Raw genomic sequence first — 20436 nt, 5'->3', positions numbered from 1 at the left:
ATTTCCAAACTTCTGTTTTAAAAAAAAAAGTAATTAGATAGGATTTCATATGGCTATACAAAATTCCAGTACTTGCCAGGGTCTGTGGCATTGTAGGATATTCTATGTGTTACGTGAATATTTGGAAATAACCCCAGATTGCTGGCCACTTCTCTAAGTTGTCAGCCTGTGGCAAGCAGATTTGTGGGGAATGTTTCTTCATTTTCTGAGGCACAGCTTGCTCTATTCATTTTTAGTGTAAATACACACTAATTCCTTTCAGCCTCTCAGGATTTAGCACAGTTTCTGGAGGAAAAAAATAATCTCTATTATCACAGTGATGTCTGTCTTTTTGTCTGACATAAGATTTACCCACCAACCAGGGAGCCAACCAAACAGGTCATTGCATTTGTGGAGCGTTCATAATTTTGCCGTGTAGTCACTAGACTGGATATATGTTTTCCTTTCCTCTATAAGGAAAAGGATCTTTTCAGCATGGGAAACACATACCTGTCTTACTGTGTGCTTTTTCTAGTGTCTTGCAAGCTGCTTTTTGTGCCTCCACTTCTTAAAAAACCACATTTCCTTGGCTTTCCTTGCTAAAAAAATCACCGTGGAAAAAAAAGTGTATTTCCTTGCTTTATTGCTTTCCTTATTTTCTTGCACGCTTGAGAAAGAAGTAAAATCCCCAGTAATAGTGCTTATAGCTAACATTTGCAGCAGGAGCAATGTCAAACACAGCTGCCACCCCCACCAGCATTTGCTTGAGGGAGAAGGCATCGAGAGACCTCTGAACAGCCCAGCTTGGATGGGCTGGGAAGGCAGCAGCCAGCAAGCCAAGGCACCAGACCTTCCGTGTCTCCTGGAGCATGGCATCCAGCAGGAGCAGGTCCTCACTGGCTGGGCTCGGCAGGCTGGGCCCCACATAGGTCTCCAGGTCACTGCAGCTCATCCTGCTGGTGGCTGTGATGCAGCAAAAGTGCTGGAGGAGGGACAGCAGCTGCTTGGGGAGGAGGAGGAGGAGGTTGGCCACAGGCAGCTCGCTGATGATCCCGAGGGAACAGCAGCAGCATGTTCAGAAAAGAGCTATTGCCCAGACTTGCCTGAGGCAGGGGGTCCAGTGGCTGTGCTGTGCCTCTTCCCAGGTGATCCCAGCCAGCAGTCAGGGCTCCTGCTCAACAGGCAGGTGCTGCCCACGCCCACCCTTTCAGCTCGCAGATCTCCTTCGGGCTGACCTTGGCCGTCGCTGCCATGCACTCCTCACGGAGCCTGTTCACCAGGAGCTTGGAGGAGGTGCTCCATAGGAAGTCCTGCAAAGTCAAGGGCTCCTGATGAGCTTTTGAAGGCTAATCCATCCAAGAGCTCCTGGTCTCAGGATTCCAGTTAAAGTCTCCTTTCTCAACAGGTTTCCCAGGTCCCTTTGTGGCAGTTCCTGTTAATCTGTAAGTTTGTCTCATAAAATAGGGGTTTGATTCCTTGTCTATGATATTCTAGATGAAGCCTCAATAGCACGTTGTGTTCAGTCTTCCCTATCTGAACCAGACATATATATCTGCTGGTGTCACCAAGAAACATCTGTCTCTCAGAACCATGTGGTGGTCTCTAATAACGTTGCTTCATGCCCCCAGTCTTTCTGTCTGGCTTTCCCAAAGAAGGACTTGCCTTCAGTTTGCGATGTCCATGTTGATGGCCCCTGGATGTAGGGCTGCCGTCAAATCTGAATGTCTGGTACCTTCCCCTCTGTGATAGCCAGACCCCCTTTGCTGACAGTACTTCCCCAACTTTTGCCACACAACTTAGTCAATACCTTCCCCCCAAACGTCATCTAACACAGTGCTTAACAGCATTAGAAGAGCCCTCTTCCATGTATAAAAAAAATCCTATAGGACTGTAGTGGAGTGATGGCCACCAAGGGGCAGCAGAGCTTGTCTTTTCCTGCAGTTTTTTCCACACAACTGCCAGCACAGACAGTGTGCTCCCAGGAGCAGCACCACAACTTTAAAATAGGAAGAGATGTCACAGTTTACACCTCCTACATCATTTTATACTGAAAAGAACATCTCTGTAATTACTGATGGGGAGGCATCCAGGAGCCCCTTCATGCTCTGTGACCTACCTCTCCATCAAGGTCACTGCCAAGGCAGTAAACTTCAGACCTCTCCTCCCTGCTACACAAGGTAGGGATACATGTGCAGGCAGGTTTCAAGGAAAAACGGTGGATTATATTGATACCCTCATCAGGACTGCAGGTTTAAATGGTGTTATAAGAGGAAGAGTTCCCTAGCATTTCACATGTCCAGGTTTTCTTTCACATAAGGTAAATAATGCATAGTCAGAGTGCAGGAAAAACTGATCTTGCAAACTTTTAGTAAATAAACACTAATAAAAAGTGGTAAATTTAACAGACTCTCAAATGCAACTGAAAAGCTGTTTTGAGCCTAATGCTGGGTATGTATGGAACTTCTGCAAGTACTGGCCTGAAAGAGCTTCTCCCATGTTGCAAAATCCTGCCTTAGCCATGACTGATTTCAATCCAAATGAGGTGGTATAAATAAAGCAGATCTTTTATCTTTCTTCTCTCCTTCCTTACCGTTTTATTTTTCTCATTTACGGTTAGTCCAGAACACAGATCTTGAAGAGCATGAAAATCTACAGCAGAATGAAAACGTGATTTAAATGGAACATTTGATTCTTCCTGGCCTGATTACAGGAATACAAATAAGAAACAATTCCATGGGTATCAGTGTGGCCGTAGTAATGTAATCTCAGTATAACCACAAAAATATATCAGCTTGCACATACAAGATTGGCATAAATAAATGTTTGTCTATTCCACCTGAGAAGAGCTGCTCCTTTTTCCCTTCTGCATCTGGTTACTGTTAGACACGTGATTCCAATCAGCACTTGTTTGCAGCTGGTGTTTTAAAATGTACTGAAGGGGATAAGGGAAGTTTAATTTCTCAGCCTATAAACTCAGAGATGCTCCTGCTGCCCCAGTTTTATCTGTTGCCACACAAGGTTGTTAAAATGCCATTTGGAGCCCTTGTCTTTCAGAAATGGATCATGACCAATGATGACTTCAGTTTATTTACATGTTGAATTTTATGTGAATTTGATTTTGAAGTAACTGTTTTTAATACAAACAAGCCTATGAACTAAAATAAAGGTTTTGCTTAAAATCAAGTAGTATTTTTTTCCCAATTGATATTGATGTCTGATAAAAATGACATTGATTTATCTTATTAAGTACAGGTGCAAGTTTGCTGAAGTTCCTTCTGTACTTGTGGTTGTGGGCTGAGTGTTACAATCTCTGTGTTACAGTGTCTGGTGCTTCCCTTAGCCTGCCTAAGAATTTCAAGGAAAGAAGGTCTCTCCATTTCTCGCTTTTCTTCTGCTCTCTTTACGCAAAAGCTGACAGATCCACCTTCAGCCTGGGAGCACGATTGTTCTTTGAATCAGCCCTGTCTTCAAACAGCTCCTTTCTCATCTGTCCAGCGAGATGGGCAGGGCTGATGCATCACCACTTTTTGTTTTCCCCTTCTGTTACTCCAAAAATAAAATTAATTTCAGCTGTAAAAATACAGAATTAACACTCAATTTGCCTATATTATATTATGTTGTATTTTTCCTCACTGCTTCTATTAGAAGTCAAAACTAAGCAACAATTCAATGTAATTGTGGGATACGGACTAAGGGTTGGTGCGCAGGAATTAAATGTTGTGTTAGTTTGACCTAATGTGAACAAGCCTGTAGTGGAAATAACATACATGGTTAAAGGAACAGGAATTATAGTTTTGCTTACAGAAAATTACTTACTATAGGTAATAAAAATGTTTGCTTAAGATACATTTACCATAGCTTGTGAAAACTTTACCAGAAGCACAGTTCTTGCTTCTTGTGGAGTGAAAGCTGTTTTGGGGAGTGGGTGTAAAACCTCTCTGGTGTGTGGATGGAGAACATACTGCACTGTCTGTACAGAACTGTTTTCTGCTGGGGAAGTTCCCTAAAATTGGAAGAAAATACTTTGATAGAAATTTTTCATTTTTAATATTTCAGAAAGTCTTAACCTATGTTCCTTCCACACACAAATCTTCCCTTGAGCTTGTATATTTGGATCCAGGGCAAATGTTCAGAGAGACAGTAAAAGTTGAACCCGTGACCGTCTCTAGACTCCGAAGCACTGTAGTTCCTCTGTGATTTAGAGCACTGAAGCAAACAAAGAATTGTTTACACATGAACTAGAAAAAAAACATTATTTTACTCCTATCCATATTTTCAAACATTTGGAAGTCCTTTTCTTCCCCCCATCGGACAAAATACTTCAATGCTAACAACACATTATGAGCAACTGAAAAGAAAGGTTTTGATAAATGTCAGTGACCTTTATTACTGTATTGAAATCAGTGTAACCTACAATATGATATATTAGTAGACAGCAAGCAGATTGGTTTTGAGATAAATCTATTGCAGTTTTGTGAAAAGCAGTTCAGCATCTGAAACTGGACTGGCATAATGAAAGGAAGAGCATGGTGTGAATGTAGTGAGGGTGTTTCTTCAGGGAAGCAGGAGAAAGTGGCCCAGAGGCAAGAACTGAGGCTGTGAAGGAAAATGGTCACAGCAACACCTGCTACAAGAACACTGTTTCAGAAATCTGACTGTAGGATTGCCAAGGTTTGGCCAAGGTTTACTCCAGGCAAATGTCTGACATTTTTCCACAGGCAGTGCAGTGCTGGGTCCAAAAAACTGAGGCCTGAAAGCAGTTGCATTGAGTTCATTTTCTTCAGCAACTGCCTAAAATATTAAAATATGTCAGTTCAATTTCTGAACCCCTACAAAGAGCAACATCAGAGTAAAGCAGACATATGTAAGGAGGTGGAAGTGGTAATTGTTCTGAGGTAGCGATGAGGCCATGCAATGAATTAAACAAAGGGGAATTTGTCGAATTGAAACATAACCTAGGAGAAATTTTTTGGACAGGGAATAAAGTGAGATATGGCTATCCCAGAAATGCTGGACAGATCTTTGGGAAAAGTTGTAAAGGCTGGATTATAAAGGAGGTTTCTCAAACAAGGAGAATATTCTCATTAAGTACATGAACTGTGCTGTGTCATCTCATCTGCTGATCCTTTATGTTCATATGTGCGATCACTTCATAGAATTTTCTGCTATCATGTAAAATGCCTGTTGCAAAAAGGCCTTTAGTAGAAGGAGGATGTTCCAGTTATTATTTGTATTTTATGTGTTTTATGTGAATCCCTTGGATGGACACTTGCCATGCTGTTTTGACTCAATGCGCCTGGATACAATTACACAGTAGGACAACATAAGAGGACACAGAACCAGGTAAATAAGATCTGAACACTGCTTGGGAAACTCCAGAGGATGTGCTTCATTAGGCTTTATTTTAGCTCTGCTATTATGCTTTATGCCAGAGAAGATGTTAAAAGATGATTTCAGCCCTTAACAGTCTACTGTCAGACCAAATTTGTTTCTGGAATACTTTTTTCACTGTTCCACTTAAAGCTATTTGAAAGTTTTAGTAGAGCTTTGAGTGTGATTATTAGTTTATGTGTCCTATAACGTACACCACTTCTCCTGTACTGTACCTCCTAAAATTACTGCACTAAAGATGGATTTTGATTGCAAATGATATTTGAAAGTGAACAAACAAGTCAGGACAACCCAAACCGATGAGGTGGAGGTTCATGTCAAAGGTGATGAGGGTGTGTGGCCAGCTTGTTCACTCCAATATCAGTTCTGGTAGCAGAATCAGAAATCAGTGCTGGTCTAGGCTTTGGAGATAAATACTGGCCCAAGTTTTGGTGCCAAAGTCGGGGGGTTTTTAACCTGAGTAAAAATCTCAAGAAATAGAGGAGCACCCTAGAAAACTTTGTCTAACCATAAAAGCCTTTGGGGAATGTAGGTGATACAAAACCCCTCTCAAAACCCAAATTCTAAAACATTTTTCTGTCACCAGCTCCCTGAAAGTCTCTGACGTGTGTTGTTCTGTTGCAACACTCCTGGTTTTATTAGTGGTGTTTGCTGTTGAGCAATCCATCTGAATAACATTATGTAACTCCAATTATCCTTTACTAATTCCTGCCAGTAAGAGAATAACCTGCTCTGCTTTGTTATGCTGTAGGACTCGTTATTGACGGCTGCAACAATGGTGGTTGTACAGGACGTTTACCTGATCAAAGACATATCCCAGGGCCTCTTGAGGAAACACTGCATGGATGATCAACCCAGTGAAACTTTGTAACTAAGGATGCATGAAAATGGTGGTGGAGATTTTCTAGCAATAACATTCTGCAGAAAAGATGGGATGTTTTTAAATGTGAGGTTAGAAGATTATGGACTTCGCAATTATAAATTCAGTTTTCGTTGCTGAGGACTGCCTATAAATGAAGGAGTCCCAAAAGCTGTTGAAACTTGAAGCTGTCTGAATCTGTATTTCAGGTTCTAGTTTGACAGTTTAACTTTAGAGATGAATCACATATGGGCTCTTATGATTTAGTACAACACAACTTCCCTGAAGGTCTGAATAACCAGCCTGTGCCTGTTCATGCTTTAAAGTGAAATGTCTGCTTTGGAAAAGGGATACCTAAAACTGATAGTGTATTTTTCCAAGTTTTAGGCATGATATAACTGAATTTTAAAACATGACCTCAGCCCTGGCATGATATTCTGAGGTCTTCCATTTCAGCTTGATTCTTATCAAATTCTATTCTTATTTCTTTTTAACAGACTTAAATTTGAACCTTTGACACATAAAACTATTTAACAGCATTTATCAGTTGCTTAGGGGAGGGAGTAACTTCAGAGGAAAAGGGTAGCAGAGGAGGTTTTGCAGCTGGGACCATGCTTGAAACATGAACCAGAGGTGAATACAGTTTACCCTCCCTGCTCCAACACTGACTTCTTGCACCTTTTTGCTGCTAAAGCAAAACTGATTCATTTTTAAACCATAGCAGCAGATTTGAGGACTCTGGTTCCACATTGTTGCTTTTAAGACTTACTTTAACTATGTTTTGTGGGCTCTGATACTGCAAATGTCTTGTTACTACTTCACCGCATAAGCCACAGCCATAAATCAACCATATGTAGCGGAGTCTCTGTGCTCAAGGTAAGTGGAAACACTGGGAAAATTATCATTTTTCAGTTCTTCTAACAGTAGATACCTACATTAGCTGCCTTTTATCTAATTAATGTTTTACTGTTTTGTCTTGAGGAACATGGGGATGGTGGAGAGAGCTCTAAGAGATATGATGTGGACTTTTTTGGAGTGAAAAAACCACCTTGGGGTACAGGGTGTTGAAGACAGATTAGTTAAGGATACAGTGGGTTTCTCACAAAGTGCTTTTGCAAGTATTAATGAAGTTTCAGAATGTGACCCAAAAAGTGCCTCAATAACTGGTTATTGCCATTTCCATTTATCTCTGATTAAAGTAACTTCAGTGAGTGAATTATTATCAGCTATAGCATAACACATCTCCTCCCTTTGTCCAGCCAGTAAGATTTTAATGTGTAGTAGAGAAAAAAAGCAACACAATCATGGAAGAGAAAAGGGAGTTTTGTGAGGAAGAACATGGCCTCTGTGGCATCTACTGCTTTATTTAAGCTACAGAGATAGCTGGAACTTGTAATCTGATTCCCACTTAACTGAAACTCTTATTTTCTCATGCATGGATCTTGGCCCTGTCATTGGCTGATCACTTCTGAGTAGGGAAAACTTACTGCTTGGGGCATTACAATGGAATTCAATATCCTGATATACCTAAATCAACCTGCAGAGCCCTCCTCTGTTCTGGCAGATGCAGATTTTTTTTTCTCACTCATCAAAGTAACCGAATGAAAAAAATAAGAACTTTAGCTGGATAAAAAAATGTAAAATTTACCTATATTCAGCAAAGCAAGTGGTCAAACATAAATAATAGTGACTTTATTAATTCTTGCTCTCCAGATTCCATATTTTTCTTGCAAATTAAAATGTCGGTATTCATAAAGAAGGTAGATTTGCTTTATGGATCAACCAAGTTAATAAAAGAAGACCACACTTATCCTGGTTAATATGCTGCTTAAGTAATCTCCTATGAGATACTGAATACCATCCTAAGCTACTCTTTGTTGCACTTTTTTGGTTACTGGTATGCATGAAGAAAGTCAGGGGAGCTGCTGGAAGAGTGGATTATGTAAATGCAAGACAAGTTTACTGGACAATGCTTTTGAAGAGATATCTAAGTTATGGGTTTCCCTGACATTTTCATGGTAGTTGAGAAAAAGCACATTTACAATTTGATTTTCCCATGTGCCTATGTGGTTTCTGCCTAGATAAACAGAATAAACAAAACTCTCCAGTTGCTGGGCTCTCAGCTGAAAATGCAAATCAGTGCTACTCTGCTGCATGTCCTAATCTTTCCTCTTTTTTTGTCCTTTTTTTTTAAAAAAAAAAAAAAGGTCACTCTGATTGTAACGGTTTAGAGCATGAGGATATTTACAAGAGTAATATTCCTCTCAAAAAGCTGGGGTTTTTTCTCAACTAGAGAAAACCAAGACTCAGAAGTACAACCACTGAAAGCAGATATTTCATTAATCTACATGCAAATCACTACTATAAGCCATCCTTGAGTTTCACAGGAAAGACTGGAAGTGACACAACCTGCAAAACAAAATGGGAAGCTCAGTCTATTTCTGCGTAACTTGTGCTGTGAGTGATTGAAAGTTGTGAATTTTTCATCTCTTCCTCACCAGCTGCTGAGTGTCTCATTTCCTTGGCATTTCTGTTTTTCCTAATTTTAGAACTGAAGAATTGAATTTGTCACCTTTCAGCTCCTGCTGTATAAGCCAGTGGTCAGCCTTAATAAGTGTTCCAGATAAGATAGCACACTCCACAGGCCTGTCTGCACTGCTAGATGAAACACTGAAACTTAAATTATTTCCATTACAAAGAACTGTTGTCTTATGATAATTTCGTTGCATATTAAGTGCCAGGACTTGAGAAAGTAATTCTGTGGTCAAAGCAGTGGAATTTATTCCTATTAGTTGATCTCTAATCTGCTTCTTTGCTGCCTCTAGTTTGTACATGATGATATCTATGTTGGCAAGCTGGGGGGAAAGGTGAGATCTGGATGGAATTTCCCAGTAAAGGGCACTTTCTGGGAACCTACTCCATCAGCTCAGTTGGGTTCCAAGTGTTGAAAAATCAAATGGAATTGTTTGCTTTACCTCTTTTTGGAAAGTAATTTGAAAGGAGCTTTTCCTCTTCCTTTGGCAGAATTTTCTTGTATTTTGTCCTTCATGAACAATTAAGGAAATATGCAAACTACTGTTGATACCTGAAGAATCAGCTCTTGGGCTCCCCTCCTAAATGTGCCTCTCTGGCGCACCCCAGGGCTTGAAGTTGCAGGTGGGAAGCAAATTCCTGATGCTTATGTTTCTGGTGTCTGATCTGATGTGATGGCAGTCCTATATGTGCCTTGGAAAGAGGCAGCTGAGCTGTGATCCATTCATCTCATTCCTGTGCTCCAGCAGCTCTAATTAGGGATCAAGCTCTGTTTTAACAGCTGTTGCACAAATATGAAATAAAAGATGGTGTTTACCAGCAAGAACCTACTTCTATTTCACAAGAGGATAAATAGGTTGTGTGCTGTGTGTGAACAGGCGGGGCTCACGCCTCTGTACGAGCTGGCAAGGACAAAGCAGATGTGAAACAGAGCAGAGTCTTCAGTACCACATGGTTCCCCCAAACCCTGAAGTTCAAAGCCCCCATGACCCATCTGCCTTTGGATTCAGGCAGTCTTCTGCAGCTTAAGGGAGGACAGGTTGTTTCTGGCAACTGCTGAAAGGCAGATATTTTCTAGTTGTTGACAAAAAAGAAAGAAAAAGAAATTCTGGATCCCAGTCTATGTCCTTGTTAATAATTTAAAATGCCTTTTCTGAGGAACACCTAGCTGCTCTTTCATCAAACCTGCAAAGAGAGGTTCTACAGTGGCATTATAAGAATTCTGTGCTAAATGCTTTGACAAAAAACATGCATGCTCTGAAATGAAATCTTATTTACTGTGATGTTATTAAAGTGCTAAATAAACAGACAAACTCAGAAGGGCTGGTAGGATGTGGGCGGGTGAATAAATAAGCTTTGATGCTTATGTCAGTCAATGCTAATTTCTATCCTTTGAAGAAAGTATGATAAACACAGCTGTCAGAATTGTGATCTGAAATTGCTCTAATTAAATTAGATTTTCACTATAATGAAAGCAGCTGAGCACCTTATTTTGTTTCCTCTTTAGCTGGACTAGTTTAGAGAATAATGACTTTCCAATTCTTTCATGGCCAGGTAGGGAGAGTAAGATTTTTTAAATATAAGAATCTGAATATGCACACAACTGTTGTATAAAATTCTGTATTCATATTCCTTTTGTTGTATTCGCTGTTCAGGATTTGTATCTTGATTTAGAATCTGAGATCTTCAAGAGGGAGTTATCTGTGCTGGCCACTAAATGCTTTCTGTGTAGTAATGTGGGGACATTATGTAAGTCCCTTGTGCGTCTCTTAAATTTGTATGTAGCAGTAAAAGACAGACAAGGGTGTTTCAGTGGTTAAGAACTATTTTACTCATGATCATGGACTGTGGATGAGAATAATAATTAGCAGTCACTATAAATAAAGACATGAAGGGTTAAACGACAACAACCAAGTCAGATGATCTCTGTATAATCCTACTTTTTCTGTCTCTTCCTTGTTTCAAAAACCAACTCGTTCCCTGTTGTTGATGGATGGAAAGATGTGTTATTCCAAGCCTTGCAGTTTTACTTTACAAATGAAATTTTGATTGGGCTTTGATCTGGATGGCTCCTCCTTTTCAGGAGAGCTGAAAATAAAGCAAAGTGATAAATTATTTCAATACTTTCAATTTATGTTTTTTTGGTGACCATTACTTCCCAAAGCAATCTAATTAGTTACAGAGAACAGCATATCCAGAAGTAAATAACCGATATATATACATGTATGTTTGATTTGTGAGTGCTATTGATTTTAATTTCATTAACATAAAAGAGATCTGTGTCAGAATTTAGTGCCATAAAAGAAAAATATGAATTTATATATTGCTAGATTTATATAGAGAAATATTGTATTAATTTACAAATATATCTTCTACCGGTGCCATCTATCAATGTCCAAAATGTGTTAATTATGACAAATCGACCTGATGAGAAATTCCATTAGTTCCAGCATCTCTTCCATGCGTTGGCACTAGATGGCACTGAAAGACAGGAGCTGTGGTGTGGAAACCTGGGTATTTTATATTTCTGGAGGTTAGCGTACTTCAGTGGAGGATCACCGAAGCATAAACGATGTCCTGTAATCCATTTTGTGGGGAAAAAAAAAAAAAAAAAAAAAGGAGGATTCACAGGAATTACAGAAGCTATATTGCATGACTCAGTTGTTGCTTGAGCCTATAGAAGAAATCAGCACAATTAGAAATGAAGTGGCAGAACATGATATTAAGTGATCAGGGCTGACAGCAAAGTCCCTCTGCAGATGAGGAGGCTGGAGCTTTTCCTTTCTCATTTGCTCATGTTGCTTCACAGAAAATCTCCTCTAAAATTCAAATGCTCTCTCCCATTCACCATGGCACTCCTTGAGTGCAGTTCTAGTCCCAGACTTTCCAGTGTCAAAAATATCAACTTCCATAGCATTTCATGCTCTGATTCTGCCCTGGTCTGACCAAACACAAACCCTTGGGCTGGTGCAGGAGACACACCACTGGCGTTCAGGATGAGGTCTGAGTCAGATCTAGAGATTATAACGAGTCTTTAATAAAAACCATGTCAAGTGAACCCCAGAGGGAGGATGAGGAGGAAGGGAGGGGATTGGAGTCTGACTCAGTCTGCAAGCTCTGGCTCTCAAACCATCGCCAGCCTGACCCGGGGTGTTTCACATGCTTCACAGTGGTTTTCAGAGAGCCAATTACGCTTAAGATGGGATGAAAGTGTAACAGCTTGTCATGTGCAAGGGATCACTGCAGATTATCCTATGTGTTATGCTGGTCTTTAAAAGCGCAAATACATTCTTTTATTCCGACCGCAAAAGGAAGCACTCAAAGGTTAGGAAACTCCACGTCCCTGAGTAACAACGCAATCATATCTCAGCCCATTCTGTGCACTAAATGAGACACAGGCCCTTTGGGATACAAAGGTATGCAATTGTGTAATTAAAAACTACGGCCTATGCACAAGTTGGCACAATTACAGCTGTTGCAAGCTTTCCCTAGGATTTCAGCACCGGATTTACCCGTGTAGATAACATTGTTTTCTATGTGCAGTTTCATATGCAATATTGGCATGTTTTTAAAGACGAAGGGTTGTCCATTGCACGTGCGAGGACTCTGCAGGGGCCGGAGGAGGGATCCGTGCCACGGCCCGGGATAAAACTCTCCTGGGGCCACTGTGACCTTCTTTCAATGAAGGGGAATCTCTTCAACCCCAGACTGGACTTTCCCACTGTTTAGATATATTTATAAAAGCCCATGTATCAGACTGCGACTGTTCGCAGACTTTCAGACACCCACCCCTCGCATCAACCACCGCCGCGGGAGGCGGGCGGGGAGCGGGGCGGGCGCTCAGGCGAACCCCGCGCCACGCTCAAGATGGCGGGCGTCGGGCCGGGCGCCGCGCTCAAGATGGCGGCTCTGCCCGCCCCGCCCTCCCCGCCCTGCCGGCGGTGACTTCCGGAGGGAGAGGGAGAGGGCGTCCGTCCCATGGTAACTGCGCCACGGTGGGGACGCCGCGGCCGCCGCTCGCCTCCTCCCGCCGCCCGGCCCGCGACGACGGGCAGCCGCCGCCTCCGGGGCCCCGCCGCCGGCAGCCGCCAGGTCGCGAGGTGAGCGCAGCCCGCCGGGCGGGCGGGCCCTGCGGGGCGGGCTCTCCGCGCCGCCGCCGAGGTATCAGGTCGGGCCGGCGGCTCGGGGGAGGAGAAGGAGGAGGAGGAGGCGGCGGCCCCGTGCTCGTGTAGCGGGGCAGGAACCCCCGGTCCGGCGGAGCCGCGCCCGCGGGACACTGGCGGCCCCTCTGCGGGGAGAGCCCTGGTGGGAGCGGAGGTGCCCTTGTGTCGCCTGAGCCTTACCTTAAAACGTCGTGTAAAAATGAACTGATTTTCTTACCTTCACTTCTGAATTTCTGTGTTTATTTTAGTGGGAGCTGGGGCCTTTTTGTTTTTTGGTGGTTTGTTTTTTCTTTTTTTTTTTTTTCTTTATTTAAAGGTGTTCAGGCACATAACTTTTTCCGTTTGTTACCTGCTGAGGTATGATCAGCCTTTCATGTGCTTCTGCTCTTTGTTCAGACATAGGCTGCTCGTAGTTGCCTTATTTTATTTGCTAGGAGCAAGGACTCGTTGAGAACTTAAGGTCTACAGGCAGTGGTTTCGAAAGGCAGCTCATGTGGCACCCTTTGTCTTGGGAAATAAGGATACGGTGATTCTCGACTTCTGTCTGCTGGACCGATGTTGTCATCAGCTGCTTAAGCATTGCTTCTAGTGGTGGTGGGAAATGCTGGAGGTGTATTGGAGAGCCCATTATGGCAGAGGTCTGTCCAGAGGGATGCAGAAGCCCCTTTAGTTTCTGGATTCAGTGCGAGCAACAAGGTTACCAGAGTTATCAGAGATGGCACCTGCAGCCATTGGAATGATCTCCCACTGTACCCCACTTTTGGAATGAGTTACCTTCTGAGTGAGGAACAACTCACTGCTGGTTTCTTCCCATCTTCCTTCTAGTAGAGGAGAGGATATCAGAAGCTTAATGGAAAATGCTTCTGTGAGGGTGGCAATAGGACACTCCATCTGTTTTTCTCAGCCACTGGAGAAGATGGAAAAACAGAGTTTGGCAGAATGGTTGATGGTACACGTTGTATGTCAGTAAATGAAAACCAGCTCTTTTTAGGAGGGGGTGAAGAGTTGTAGTTACTCAAAGCATGTGTGTGATCTAAATGAGCAAAAAGCTGTCTGATCAGAATTGCAAGTAGCTTGTTATAGAATACCTGGCTTGGACAAATCTGTGAAATAGTAATAGAATGTTTCAGATGTTCACAGAATATTCTAAGTTGGAAGGGACCCACAAAGATCATTGAGTCTAACTCTTAAGTGAATGGGCCGTGTGGGGATTGAATCCACAACCTTGGCATGTTTAGCACCATGCTCTAACCAACTGAGCCAACCCACTCCCCCAAACACTTAGGACAAGGCATCTAAATTGTCAGTGGGCTTATAAATGTGCTCAACTTTATAAATGTTGACTGGTGGAACTGCAGGCAAATAAATGTGCAAGGAAGCAGTTGGGATGAATTGAGACTGGAAGGAAGAAGGGATTTCTTAACTGGACAAAGGAATAAGAGCCTGAAGCAAGCAGCCTGCAGGGATGGAAGTGAAAGAGATCTAGTGTGAAACAGCCAAGGGGGAGGGGAACGTAGCTATTTTTGGAGCAGAGAAATGTGTATTAGAAAAATATATACTTGAAACATTGGCACGGCACCAAGACTACCAGAGTTCAAGAAGCATTGGGACAATGTTCTCAGGCATATTGTGTGATTCTTGGGATTGTCCTCTTCAGAGCCAGGAGTTGAAGTGGATGATCCTTGTGGTTGCCTTCCAAATCGAGATATTGTGTGATTCTATGATTTGTAGACTCTTGTGGCAGATACTTTAGCTTATAATCACTAAATTGTTGACACTAACATTCCTATAAACTTTCACACTGTATGCTAATGTATATAACATGTACAAGTTATATTTATTTTACATTTAGAACAAAACATGAATGTATGTAAAATAAATGACTTGTGCTGCTTCAGTTTTTCAGTAGCTGCCAGAAACTGGTTTCAGTAGCTCCCAGAAACTGCAACTAGTACTGGGATGCTGCTGTGCTGATTGCTGAATGTATGTGGGAACTGAGACACAAATTAAAGAGGCAAACAAACATCCAGGTGTGGGTTTGTTTTTTGTTTTGGGCTTTTGTTTGTTTGTTTGTTTTTATTTTTAAATAATTATCTTTAAATGTGAAACAAAGTAACAAAATAGCCTTTGACATTCCTATTCTGTTCAGCAGTAGAATAGTTGAACTATACCATGATTGTAGTGTAAGATGTTTTGGCAGTCATTAAATAGAAAGAAAAATGAAATTCTGCAGAAAGATTTATTTCCTCCTTTATAGCGAAGGGAGTAATATCCTGTAGTAATATAATAGCCTAGCTTGAGGACAGTTATTTTTGAGATTAGAAGCTTAAATGTGTATGTTGGTTAAAAACAGATGGATGTTGAAACTGGGACCTGACACTATAGTGGTGCAAAATAGAGATGACTGTCATAGGATTTGAAACTTTATAGCATGACTCTGGAGGGTTTTTTTCCCTTTTGGGTGGCACAGTCTTCAGGTAGGAAATAAAATGCAACAGTTGGGTTTTCCATTTTTTGTAGCCTGCTTTTGGGCTCATTGTAGTGAAGTTAAGCTTTTGGAAAATTATGTGAAATGATAGGTAGGACCACAGCTACATCTGTTTGCCTTCGTGGCACCTGGAAGAGGGCAGTGTCAGTGGCTTGGCTCTCCTGTCTATGGAACAATACCTTTGCTTTAAGGTGATACCCTTCTCTTGCTCAGTAGTGCATGGGAGACATGACTTCAGGATGAAGCTTGTTCTCTATTTCTTAGCAGACAGGCTTTCAACATTGCTGAGGACATGGGGATTTTCTCTTCAAATGATTTTTTTTTTCAGTCCTCCTTTCCAAATCGGCTACAATTGCAGATTCCTGACTCTGTTGGAGAATGTCATGTGAAGCTATTTTTGACTGATCAGAGAATTACTGTAGGAGGAACAAAAGACAGTGCTGGGGGAGAAGTGGTCCCAAGGGGCATTGAGAAGAAAGAGATGGAATTTAGATTAGTAGCCTCCAAAAAAATCTTGCTGTAGAAGAGGTGAAAAATAAGACTATAAAAGAACAAAGGTAAAAAGAACATGTGAAAACACTTAGTTCTCATAATGTTACCCTTTCCCATGAGGAGGCTTTTTGAATGGCTTTCATAGTAATGCTTCTCATATGTTGACTGTAGATTTAAGCAGTAAGCTTGACTTTTTCTCTAAGCCTTTAACAGAGATGATTGATTTACTAGCTTTGATAGAGGGATAGAATTACTTTCAAACTTTGAAATATATAATAAGCACCTTAGATAATTAGCAAGCCTACAACTATCTCTCTTTAAAGTGATCAATGGCATTAATTTGGTTTGGTAGCTATGGCTATTTTCTTGTTCAGCAGCCATATGGTATTTCTGAGTTTAGTGTGATTTCCTGTGAACAGTTTTTACAAAGTCTGCTGGGCTTTGGTGTGAAGTGCAGCAAAAATTAAATACTATGGGAAGGTGTGAAAATGTTCTTACATTAAAAGAAAAAAAAAAAGGCAGGTTGCTTTAACTTTGGTGTAAGAGTAGATTGTAGTCTCTAAATCACACATTCAGTAAGACTGTAATGCTAAAATAGTCAAACCTTGTAACTACTGCTTGTTTGATACTGAAGTTTTTAATGCAAATAACTATCAACAGATTGGTGTTTTGTTGTAAACAAAATACTTTTTAGCTCTACTGTAAAAATGAGACCTCTCTTAAAGTAACATACCCTTTTAAGGGGTTTTCTTCTTGAGGTGTGATACATTAATGCTGTTGTTGAATGTCGTTAATAGAATAGCCACAGGAAGTTTCCATCTGAATTCTGATTTTTGAGGCTTGTACTAGTCGAAAAAAGTGTGAATTTTATCTGTCACATGAGGGGTGGCTGAGAGAACTGGGATTGTTTAGTCTGAAGAAAAGGAGGCTCAGAGAGACCTTATTGTTTTCTATAACTACCTGAAAGGAGGTTGTAGCCAGGTGGGAGTTGGTCTTTTGCTCCCAGGTAGCAAGTGATAGGACAGGAATAAACAGCCTCAAGTTGCTCCAGGGGAGGTTTAGATTGGATATTTGGAAAAATCTCTTCATTGAAAGGGTAGTCAAGCATTGGAACAGGCTGCCCAGGGAAGTGCTGTTGTCACTATCCCTATAAACATCAAAAAATGTGTAGATGTGGTGCTTAGGGATGTGGTTTAGTGGTGGACTTGACAGTTTTGGGTTAATGGCTGGACTCAATGATCTTAGAGGTCTTTTCCAGCCTAAATGATTCTGTGATTCAAAATCAAGAGACTTTGAGAAATATAGAATACGTTTTGAGGAAGGTAGAATAACAGAGAGGATTCTTTGGTTGGGAAGGTCTGACCTGTATGTGAAGCGATTTCATAGAAGTGAAACATGCTTATAAATAGCAGCTTGAATTACTCTGGGAGGTTCTCCAGCATTCAATATTAACAGAAATAAATTTGTCTGTGAGAGTTGTGGGGAAGGGGAACCAGTGTCAGATGGTGATCTGGGAAGAAGATCCGGAAGTGGAAACAGTCAGGCCAGGTGAGTGGGGAAAAGAAAAGGAATGAAAGAGGTGTTGGGGAAATGGAGTGGGGCAAAGGCAGGGGTCATGGGAGACTAAAGGTGATGCTGATGTAAGGTAGCAAAGACCTTGCAAGAATAAGGTTTTCTGGTTAGTAAAGGTGGCACTGAGGAAAGATGGAGAAATTGTTTGGTATATAGGCAGGAAAGTGCCACCTAAAATTAAGTAGAAATACTCCTGAAAGGAGTGACAGGCACCAGAAAAAGAACTAGTGACTGTAAGGTGTGTGATCTTGGAACATGTGGTTGGAAGTGATAATAGGGGCATGTGAAGCCCATTCCAGTGAGGGGAAACTGAGTGCTGAGGTGGGGAACTGGAGGTCTTGTGGTGTGGAGACAGCTGGAGACGTGCATCCCAAAAGAAGAGAAGCTGTGTGGGTAACCTCAAGAGGGACATGTTAGCGTGCTGTGCTGGATGTCCTCGGTAGTGCAGAGCCCAGAGTGTTGGTCACGGTGTGCTCAGCTTATAGAAGCTGAGAAGGAAACACTCTGCCCTCCCTGTTCTTATTCCTCTCCCCATCTTTGTCCTCTATGGGAGATGTGAAAAACTTGCTTTCTGGTGGGTTGGTGTAGTCAATATATGGCTGGGAATAATGTTAGCTTTCTGCATTCAAGTCTCTGAAGAAAGGTCTTGCTGTGTATCTTAATGTATGGCATTGTTGTTTTTGTAGAAACAGACAAACGCAGCATGATAAAAACATTCTTGTGCTGTCTATAGTACAACATAACTCTTGTGCTATGTAACACAAATTAATAAAAATGACTGAATTAAGCCATAACTATTAGCAGATGGATACTGTGGTTTAATCTTGTGTAGTCTCTCCTTGTTAATGAACTTCACATGCAGATAAAATGGGAGGGAGATAGACTTTAATGGGAGAAAATGTTTGCCTTCTCGTCTGAAAACACTTATGTTCCTGGGTGAAGCGTGCGTGCTCTGTAATAGTCCTTTCTTGTGCAGAGCCATAGTGTTTAGAAATTAAACTATTGTTATTCTTGGGTTGACAAGCGTATCTCCCCCTCCTACAACTTCAATTCTTATCTTCTCTCTTTATGTAACTAAGGTTGGTCAGGGGCTGTAAACAGCCTTGTTTTAGACTTCCTGGTATTTCTCTGTGCCATTGCCATCCTTGGATGTGATAAGACCTGCCTGTCGGCGCTGAACCAGGGAGTAAATTTCAAAGGAGGTAAGGTTTATTGCCACAGCTGATACCGTGCTTGTGCCTTGCTTTTCAAAAGTGTTTGCTGTTTACTGAGTATTTGAACAGAGTCTCAATGAGAATTGTTTCAGGTTTCAAAGTTTAAGCTCAACATCATCGTCATCTTCCTGGGACTTGTGCTGTCTGATCAATGAGTATGCTTAAAAAATATTTTAGATGTGAAGTGACCGACTTAAGAACCGTTTCTTTCAGTGCTTCTCTCTTTAAGGCATCTTTTCCAATGCCATTTTTAATTGTAGTTGTAACATAAGAATTTTTCTGTGTTTTGTGTTAGAGGAGATGCATTTGCCAATAATGCATGTTTGAGCTGCCTTTCGGGAAGTGTTTGTCAGGATTAAATATTTATAGACACAATGGAGCATCAGTAGTGAGATTTGAGAAGACGCATTTTGTAAACACAAAATTCATTTTACCTGGAATGTGAGTGGAATGGTACAGCTCAGATTACACTTGTGCTTCAGGGTAGTGATGGAATTAAAGCTCAGAGTTTCGTGGTCTGTTTGTTGTTTTTTATTGGTTTTCTTTTTTTTTTTTTTTTTTTTTTTACAAGGCCTCATTTGTGGTCTTCCGAGTTTTGCACTTCCCTATTAGTTGTTAAGTTGTTACAAGATATGGAGGGTACTCGATACTTACAGGCTTGGACTGAAGAAGCTTTTAGACTTGATGTGAACTTAAAAGACTTTCTTAGGTATTTTTTCCCCTTTTGTTTGCTGCAAGTAGTTGCTGTGCTCAGCAATACAGCTGATAGGATCCATTTCTAATAGTAAAACTATTTGATATGGATACACCCCCGTTGGGCAGCACTTCTTGAAGGTGCATAAAAACTGGGTGATGTGGAGATATCTTTGGGTGGGAGGAAGGAAGAGGGGGATTTTGAGAACTACATAATTAATTGAAGATTGCTGCAGTTATGATGTTTTGGGCTTACAAAATCACAGAGTACCATGCCACATAGTTTGAATATGTAAGTAAGCTAAAATATTTTCTTTAATACGTATGCTGTTCAAACTAATTATATAAAGCTGAAGGGAATTTTTGCCTCTTGGAGTAAACTTTACCCTAGTCTTAAACATATGTTCTCACTTATTGTTGATAGCTTCTTTAATACCATAAAAAACTACAGCAGGTATTGCAAGAATTCAGTAACTTAATCTTAACCCTTTGAAGTTAAATCATCTGAAATGCATGTCATGCTGATACCTTTATAAAAACATAATGGAATTAAAAGTGAAATCATTATTAAACCCAAGATCATTAATATAGTGTAGAACTTACTTCTGTGGCAGTAAAGATCCTGAATAATCCTAGACACTTTTTAGGTATTTTCTTTGACAGTGAAACTTCTTGAACTGAAAAAGCAAGATTTGTATTAAGGGTTTTGGAAATGTGTCATTGTGTAATAATGTTTCCACATTAAGCTGAAGAAAGTAGTGTTGTGGTTGACTGTGAAATGTAACTGGCTTTTTTTTAGTGTTACTGCTTAACTATTGCATCAGTAAACTGATTTTCTCTGCTTTTCTTTGCTGTCAAGCAAAGCCAGTTTGATCTGCTGCAAGCTCAGTACTTTTGCAACTTGTTCTCTGTTAAAAATGGTAGAGATGGCATTAGTGGGAAAACAATTACTTGCTTTGTAAGCAGTGCGAATGAGTTATGACTAAGTATATTGATTTGCCTGGCCAACACAAACTCCAGACAGATTTATTTTTTTTTTTCCATGGCCTTTCC

At 41.0% G+C, this 20436-nt stretch overlaps 1 protein-coding gene across 2 annotated transcripts in view; it reads left to right on the top strand.

Annotated features, from left to right (window-relative positions):
- Positions 1 to 12809: 12809 nt before the first annotated feature.
- DISP1 (dispatched RND transporter family member 1) overlaps positions 12810 to 20436 on the top strand; it is an 89645-nt gene continuing 82018 nt past the window's right edge. For both annotated transcript variants that reach the window (XM_027641230.1, XM_027641227.1), the window contains exon 1: positions 12810 to 12861. The gene's annotated coding sequence lies outside the window, so the exon portion shown is untranslated. The remainder of the gene's footprint in view (positions 12862 to 20436) is intronic.

The sequence above is a fragment of the Corapipo altera genome, unplaced genomic scaffold, assembly GCF_003945725.1.
Source record: "Corapipo altera isolate COAL_440 unplaced genomic scaffold, ASM394572v1 48b, whole genome shotgun sequence".
Lineage (NCBI taxonomy): Eukaryota > Metazoa > Chordata > Aves > Passeriformes > Pipridae > Corapipo > Corapipo altera.
Note: the sequence above shows the minus strand (reverse complement) of the source record. Positions and strands in the feature narration are given on the sequence as shown.